Genomic DNA, 9,602 nt, shown 5'->3' with positions numbered 1-9,602 from the left:
GCCATTATGCACATGGCTCAAAATATACCTAATCCATTTGATTTGGAAGTTTCTTGGTAGGTGTAGAATGTGAGTCAAGCCTTTCTCCTTGAGATGTTTATGCTCAAGTTTGAGGATTCCATCCACACATAGTTCTCCTAGGGCACTATCCATTTCTAGGGTTCCAATTTCTTGCATAGTACATTTGAAATGAGTACAAATATCATTTATAAGAAGTACCTTTAATGGAATGTGTGACTGAGCTCCATTGGGGTTGAGTGATTCTGCAATTGCTAGTACCAATTTGAAATTTGGGGCCTTCCATTTGACACCTCACACCAACATCTCAGAACCTTTATTTGGCTTACTGCTACTGCTGGTGGATGCCATGATCCCTCAATAAGATGAGAAAAAATTCTTCAAAAATTTTGCTGAAAGCTCTTCACAAGATCGCTTGAATGCTCTACAAATAGCTCTGCTCTAGATATACTAAATTCACAGTGAAAATGAAATCTACATTCTACCTTTTTGATGAAAAATTCCCATTAATGCTCTGTATAATGAGAGCCATAATGAAATAGTGCTTGATAGGTTATCATCCGTTATCTATGCAGATAACTCAGTAGAACCTTGTAACTCGATGACCAAACAAAACTTTGTTACTCCTAACCTCTCTTGGTATGATCTAGACTTGCTCGGTGAATACTAATGCTAAACTTCTATGATCCCTTTGTGTTTGAAATACTGATTTGGATCTTTTTCTTTCTTCCATTAGAACTATTTAAGATGTGAGTTGAGAATACAGTTCCAGTTCTTCCTTAAGAACTGAATTGGAAATGGTGGAGTCACCCACTTCTTGAGTGACATGACCATTATCGCTTGAACTAGCTTGCTTGATAGATTTGGGAATCCAGTATTGTCTCATTTACTTCCTAATGTTATCATATTTTTCTTTCTTTTCATCTTCAACTCTTCCTATATTCATGCAATTCTTAGCTATATGACCAAGTTCAGTTCATGTGTAACAGCTTATTGTAGTATCCTTTCTTCTCAAGTGATGCCTTGCATAGTTTATGCCAATGTGTCCATATTCTCCATAGTAATGACATCTACAGGTCAAGTATTGTAGTCCCAGCCAAATATTGCCTCTACAAATTATTTAGCTAGATTAAATGGTTTAGATCTGCATTTAGATGCCTTTTGACCTTGTTTCTTGCATTTGTGACATTTACTTTCAAACTTTGGTTTCTCCTTGCATTCATTAGCTTTATGACCATGTTGACTGTAATTGTAGGATTTTCCATTAAATTTTGCCTTTCTATTACTCTAACATCTATTTGATGTATGACCTATCTTACCATAGTGATTGCAAGTAGGTTTTTTATTCCTTTGAGCACCTTGTTTGGAGGATTCACCTTCTTCTTTGTATCCAAGTCCTACTTTACCTTTTTGCCTATAAAGATTCTACTCACTTTGTTGATTCAATTGATCCCTATCTACTTGGGATTTCATTATTCTTTCACTGAGTTGCTTTTAAAAATTTAGATCAACCTTCAATCTTTCATTGATTTTCCTTTCAGTGCTTAAATCATTTCTTAACCTTTCATTTTCAAATGTCAAACTCATGATTTCCTCATTTTCATTGGAGAGCTGACTGATAAGACTTTCTTGTTGAAGGGATTGATTTTGAGTTTCATTGATTCTTGCCTCCAAGTCTTCACTTCCCTTATTTCTTTATTCCAAAATTTTACACAAATTTATTGACTAAATTTCCTATTCTCTTTTCAATTTCCTTACCTCTTCTTGTAGGGAGCCATTCTTTTCTAGGAGTTTTTGGATTGCATCATTTGCTTCATTTGAATTGCTTGAAGGGAAAATGTCTTCAGTCTTTTCTTCAACATAGTGGTGATCATTCATCTATTTTGCAAGTTCCTTCCTTCTTGTTAGGGATTGGCTTCCTTGAGTTGATCTACGGCCATCTCTAGATCTAGCTTCTCATTGTCAATAGCTTTGTTAAGTTCTAATATCTCCATTATCCTTGATCTTTGCTCAAGTTGTCAAACCTTATCCTAAGAACCACAAAGCTCTGATACAAATTTTTGGAAATAATCAAGACTAGCTAGGTTACTAAGAGGGGAGGGTGAATTAGTAACCTCAAAAATTTTGACAAAATTTAGCACTTAAGAACATAATCCATTCATCATTAATCAATCTAATCTACAACATGCATGAGAAACTAAAAGATAAATATTCATGGCACATGAACACAATATTTGGTGACCCAAAAACCTTTCAATAAGAAAGTAAAACTGGGTTGGGGATGATACCCACAAAACTTCAATACTGTAGTATAAGGTTGGCCTATTAAAGCTTACAATGATCACTTTTGATGATCTACCCTATTAGGAGCAATTAGGACTGCTAGGAAAACCTTGTTAGAGGTTTTACAAACATATAATGAAGTCTACACTCTATTAGGAGATTTAAAGAAAAGACTATTAAGTCTACCCTATTAAAGGATTTGAATCAAACTTTACTGCTCTTGATTTGACCTTGTTGAATGTCTTTCTCTACTGCTGATTCACATTCACATTCACTCTTCTCAAAACATTACTTTTTCATCATGCTTGGGTATGATACAATACATTAGATATATACCATCCCAATTCTCATATTTACAAGATCAGCTAAAACACAAGTTAACACAAATATTACTGATTCGGCCCAAATGCAAAAACTCGAGTTTTGTAAGCTGACTTGGTAGCCTTCTAATACTCAATGTCCACTGCACTACTCGACATCATCATGGATTTGGTAGAAGTACAGGCTCAGTCCAAACTAATCACTCAATGTAGCTTTTGTCTCAATGAACATTGGGGACTTGATAGATATAGTGTCACTTGGTAGAAACTGAATACCATTATTACCTTGCTTGTACCTAATAAACACTGCTCATCCCATTGCTTAGTTAACACTCGCTTCATATCACAAGACCTAATGACTCAGTAGACATTGTAAAGCTTGGTAACCATTGACTGCTCAGTGATAACTATTGGACTTCACACTATCTATTTTCACTTGTTAACTTATGGAATTCTTGATGTGAACTACTGAACTTTTGAACTCAATTGGAAACCACTGAATTCTTAGTAAACACTAGAGACTGAATGATGAATTCAGTAACCATATAGAATTATGAATAAGTGTTGTCACTAATGAAAAACATAAATTAATGCTAACACAAATGTGTCGAAAGTAAATCCATTAAAGGGAAAGTTATCTATGATTAGTTGGTTGATGCACCATTGAAAACTCATCACCCTAAAAATATCAAATTTCTTGTTGAATCCATACTATTGCTGACACAACAAATGTGGAAAATGTTCTTCGATGGTTCATTCACCCAACAAGGGTCTGGTGTTAATACAAAAGACTAGGTCACCTATATTTTCATGCTCTACACTATATAGAGATGATTGTGAAAGACATACCTAACGTAAAGTCTATATGTAATGGAACATGTAAAGGTTGTTCATTATGGAAAAACTCCAATCATAGTGAAAATAAATCAAAGATTATATTTGAACTCATTCATACTGACTTGTGTGGACCAATGCCAATACCTTCCCTATGAGGATACTTGTATTATATCATATTTGTTGATGATTATTCTAGAAAGACACAGATCTATTTCCTAAAAGTGAAAGAATTAAATGAAGTTATATCTAAATTCAAAGAGTTTAAATCTTTAGTCAAAAATCAAACTAGGAAGAAGATAAAAATCCTAAGATCTAACAATGGAGGAGAATACACTCCTAAAAACTTTAAAGAGTGCTACATATCCATTGGGATTAAGAGGAAGTATATAGTATCATATAATCCTCAATAGAATGCAATAGCTGAAAGGAAAAATATAACCATTTTTGAAGAAGGTAAGGCCATGATGCATGATCAAAATCTTCACATAACATTCTAGGATGAAGCCTCCAATGCTATAGTGCTTATTCAAAATAGATCTCATCATTCATTTCTAGAAAATGTAACACCTAAAGAAGTCTTCTTAGGAATCAAACCTGATCTAATTCACCTAAGAATTTTTGGGTGTCTTGTATACATCTATATACCTAAAGAGAAAAGGACTAAACTAGAGCCTTTATGAAAGAAAAACATATTTTTTGGTTATAGTGAATCTTCCAAAGTTTATAGAATATACATACCTAGGTCAAGGATAATTAAAATAGATAGAGATGTTAAGTTTGAAGATGTACTACAATAAAAATTCTAAGAATATAGAAGAACTAAAGGATGACCCCTTCCTAGAGTTAGATGAAAATTCTATAATTGAGAGGGAGAGTTGTACAGAAGATCATGAACCCATAACACCTAATCCTATGTATGACCCAAATCTACCCAAAAGGAAAATACCATTATGGGAAAGGAAAATGATTAAAGAGAAAAATGTGGCTCTTGATGAAATCCTTAGAGAAAATAATAAAACAAGAAGTTGCTCATATAAATGAACCCATTCCATCAAAAGCCTCAAATGTTGAAGAAGCCTTGAAATCTCAAGCCTAGAAAGATATCATGATTAAGGAATATCAATCCATACTAGAAAATGATGTTTGGGATATTGTACCAAGACCCAAAGACAATTCCATTGTGTTGGTTCCCAAAACTATAGATTGGATGTCAAGGAGCCTCACACTTCTTCGATAGGATTTTGCAATCAGTTTGTAAGGCCCCTTCCCTAGTATCCTAGTATAAATCTTAATATCATGAATATGATTAAATATAGGAAGAGTAAATAAATGAGATGTCATGTTTTTTTCTCTTGTGTATAGAATGTGAACTATATATTTTTATCATATGCCCTATGATAGAATGATGATTAGTAGGTTTCAAAATTTAGGTCTGCCATGATAGGAATTCTCCTTATTAATATTGAACCTGAGATCTTATTAGGACTAATATATATTTTAGTGTTTGGTGCTAAGTGTCATATTTAAAACTACATTAGGTTGATAATCTAAGATCTATGGAATTAAGGCTTGAGATGTCATAACTTGGAAACTATATTGATGGTTTCATGATATAGTAAGGGCTATTAGGATAATTGAAGGTTGGAAAGATAAATCAACATGCACTCTTGCGAACATCACTAATAATCACATATGAAGATTGTTATCAAAGTTAGATAAGGGTCTAGACAATAGAACTTAGTATGATGTAATGAAATAATCCAATTATTGTGCAAGTAGTATTAGGTGGATATGTTGATATTCATGAGGATAAATTTTATGGTGTAGTAAAATATAATAGGTTTATTCTGTGATTGATTTTGAAAACTATGTGACTATGTAACCTCCTAATTTACTTAACATAATTGATACACCATATTAAGTGTTTTATCTCATAATGACAATAGGATACTATTAGCAATCAAACTATACTTAATCAAAGGATACTAGTCATGATGTTTACATTTTGGTGATTTTGACCTAAGATATGTATTTAGAACTAATTTTCAGGATGGTTGACTTAATAGTATAGATTCAAAATATCATCACCATGATAGAAAATGGAATATAATGTGATTCAAAATATTAATTTGATCATGATAGGGAAAGATTAATTTTGATAAGTAGATTTTGATATCTTATTTTTTTGAATGTTTTTTTATATTAAAATGATTAGAAAAAGAAAGGTTAATCATGAAAATTTGAATATGCTAATTTTGAAATGTTAGAATTGTCATGCATCTATACACATGTATTTTCATACGATTTTCATTGGACTACTGATGCTTGAGTTTAGTGTGTAGGCAATTAAACCATGGAATATAATCAGGGAAACAAGGTTCAAACTTATGTGGATAGAGTTTAACCAAAGAGAATCTTTAGAAGATTCAAACACCTCATTGTGATGTGTTTATTTTGTCAACATGTTTTTGCATGTGTGTGTGGTAAATTCAATCTCATAAATATATTAGATACATGTCATGGTGATGTGTAATGTGTTTTAAATGTGTCATTTGAGACTTGTGATTGTTTGTGTGTTAATGACATGTCACCTAGGGTTTTGGCCATGGTAGCACTTAGTCTTAAACTTATTGTCTTTCAAAAGATTTAAGAAAATACACTTGGAGAAATGATGGGATGGGTCATCATCAAGAAAAATTTTGAATTCAAACTTCACAAGGATTTTAGACAGTTAATAAGTGGTCACAAGGTGTTTTTTGTTAAAATAAGCTACCCATATGTTAGAATAACATGTTAGGGGCCTAAATTTGACCATTTTATTGCTTATCTAGTCTAGGGGACCCCTTAACCAATGTGTTCTTCCACCAATTCAAAAATTGAGTTGTCCCATCAGTTCATACCAATCTTCCTTCTTAGTCAAAAGTAACAAATTTTGTAGGGACAAATTTGTAAGAGAGAGTGACTTGATGTTTTTGCCAAAAAGAGATAGTAAGATAATTTTTTTAGTGGACTTGGACAAACTAGTGGGGTGTTCACCCACTCTCTAAGTTTAGAGAAAATTAGGGTTTGGAAGAAAGAACGACTAACAAGAAGGAGCTCTACAAAAAAAACTTTCATTCTTATCTTTAGCTTGGACCCAGGTTGGTGCCCATGCCATAACTCTCATTGCTTTTGCTCAATGATATTGTTCTTGTTCATTTTGTGATAAAATCCATGCAATGTGTTTGTGTTGATATTGTGGGTATGTGCCATTTTTTGTGATGGATTTCTCTTCGATATTGAATGTGATTGTAAATGGGTGTGAAGGCTTCACTCACCCTTGGGAGGGAAGATATGCCTTGGGTGAAGGGGTTAGTTGGGATCAACATTGAAGTTGAGCAATTTGTTTCCTCTTGGAGACGATTTTGTTTTTCATGGAGTATGGGCTCCATTGAAGCCATATGCCTTGTTTGTTATGGGAGGTATAAGTGTATTTTGATAGCCTTGAAGAGTCATTTGTATTATGGGAGGTATAATTTTATTGATGTATTGAGGAGCATGTATTTGATAGTCTTGAAGAGGCATTATGTAGTTGTAGGTGTATATATGCATATGGATATGGCATTCTCCTTTTTGGAGAGTCCACCTTCACCTATTGTTTCATGATTCCAATGGTGAATCATTGTGTTAAACCTTGGAGGGATTGTACATGTGTTGTGATATAGAGCTTGCATGCATTGTGAGATGTTTGAGTATAAACCAATTTGAGTTTTGTTTCCCTGGCTCAGTGGGTGGCTTCTTAGAGGCTTAGGATGGGAGGTGAACCTCCATGGTTCTTGTTTTTGTGTCCCTTTCTTTTGCAGGTTGTGAGGATGTGATCTATGAAGAAGTTGGGATTTTTTCCCTTGGCATTGCTGAAGAATCAAGTGTTGTGACGTATCATATAGTTAAAGGAACTAAGTCTTCCCATTTCACTCTGTAATGGAATTAGAAGGATGAAATGCTCATGATGTGATTGCATATTGCATTGTAAGAATGGAACCCTTCACTTGTATCTTTTATGCAGGGTATTGTAAAAGTGAGTTTATCATCTTGTGTACACTATGGTGAAGGATGGATTCATGAAAGAAATAAAGAAATTTGGATAATCTCATGAGTAACTACATTGTAAGATTCAATATTATGCATTAGTTTCTTTGAAATAGAAAGATGGTTTCAATATCATAACTGTGGATAAGGCAAAAGAAATAATTTTCATGAAAAAGAATAGTCATTGCTATGATGCCCAAGTAGTGATTTTGTAAATGAAAAAATATAAAATTATTCTCATGTAGATTTATGAATCAAAGCAATAGATATTTTTCATGGATTGCTTGTAAAATAAATTCATTTCAGAGGGCTAACTCCTTACTTTTGACCACTTAAGGAACAAACATACATTGTTTATAACATAGTTATTTTGAAATATGATACAAGAGAATGCATTTCATGTGTTAAGTTTATTGTTCAAAGTGATATTAAAAAAAGGTCTATTAATCTAGATAGATATATTGGAATGTTAGAACAACAACAACAAAATAATCTTGTACATGCATATTTAACTCTTTGATTTTTGTATGGGAATTGAAAAAAAAAAGTTGTCAACTAATACAGACCAATAAAATAATTAGAAGCATATACCTAGCATTGACCTATGAAGAAAGAAGTAAACCATAAAGTAATAGGAGACTTACGAACACAAGACTCATAATCCTCCAATTAAATCATACAACTATACATTTATAAATTCCATGAGAATCATGTGACATCCTGTCACAAATCCACATTTAGAATAGCAATATGAATATTATAAATATATGAGCCCCATAATTATTATAATACTTGGTAGCTCTAAACAAAAAAACTAAAAACTAAACTATAAGTTTATAAAGTCACCTAGGCATCCCTTTACTAAGATAAAGAAAATACAATGTACTAAGTACACGGAAGGGGAATAGACTCTACATCCTCAACCACTTCTCACCTTTTATTGAAGTTAGGTAAGTGCTTGAAGAATGGGCATCGACTACGGTGCAACTTATTTGCGACGAGCCTACCAGCCCCTTATCTTATCAGAATGCACTGCTTATATTTAAACATCGTACTTTGCTTTTCGCTGACATGATTCTGACATAGCTGTTGTAACTTTTAACGAAAACAAAAAATATATAATAAAAATGAGATGCAACATCTTGTAGATTAATTTTCGCAATAGAAAATATCATAATGTCTTTTTTAGCATGCAAATTTTTTTTATAGATCTACTTTAATAAAAGAAAATTATATAATATCAATAATATCATATTTTATTGAATAGATAAAGTGGTATGTAAAAATTTATTTTTTAATAAAAATATAGATTAACATTTTTAATTGAATAGTTATAATGATATGAAAAAACTAATTTGTTAATTTAAATTTAAATCTATTATTTAACTCTTATTTCTCAATAAATTTTATTATATAATATTTAAAATTCTTTTTTCTAACTAATGTTTAATATCTATTTTAAATAAATTAAATATTAGATTGGTAAATTTTTCACTTTATTTATATATTTTCAATTCTTCATTTCCAACAAAATAAAATTCAAACAATAAAATAATAAAATATATAATTTTATCATAGTTATTTTAAAATTACAAAATCTCATATAATTTAAATGTGTATGATTTTAATTAGTTTCTAATAAATATTGTTTTACTTAATTATACATATCATATCATATTATTTTAAAATTTTCGTTAAAAATTTGTTATAAATATTTTATAATATAAAATATTAAAAACAATTATTAAATTATAAAAACAAAATTAAATCTTAGAGGAGAGAGAGAGAGAGAGAGAGAGAGAGAGAGAGAGAGAGAGAGAGAGAGAGAGAGAGAGAGAGAGAGAGAGAGAGAGAGAGAGAGAGATTGTAATTTACATCTTGCTTTAATTCATAATTTTTACAAATGAATAAATTTTTACAGGCCACTTTATCTATTCAGTAAAATATTATATATTTTATAATAAGTAGATCTATAAATAAATTGTTACGTGTAAAATTTTGCCATCACTAAATTTAAAATTTAAGTTATTTGAAAAGAGATTATAGTATTTGTTATTAATATTATATAAGAAAATC

Source organism: Cupressus sempervirens, chromosome 5 (genome assembly GCF_028749045.1).
Source record: "Cupressus sempervirens isolate cs-2001-9-10 chromosome 5, ASM2874904v1, whole genome shotgun sequence".
NCBI lineage: Eukaryota > Viridiplantae > Streptophyta > Pinopsida > Cupressales > Cupressaceae > Cupressus > Cupressus sempervirens.
The sequence above is the reverse complement of the archived record's forward strand: the minus strand, read 5'-3'. Positions refer to the sequence as shown.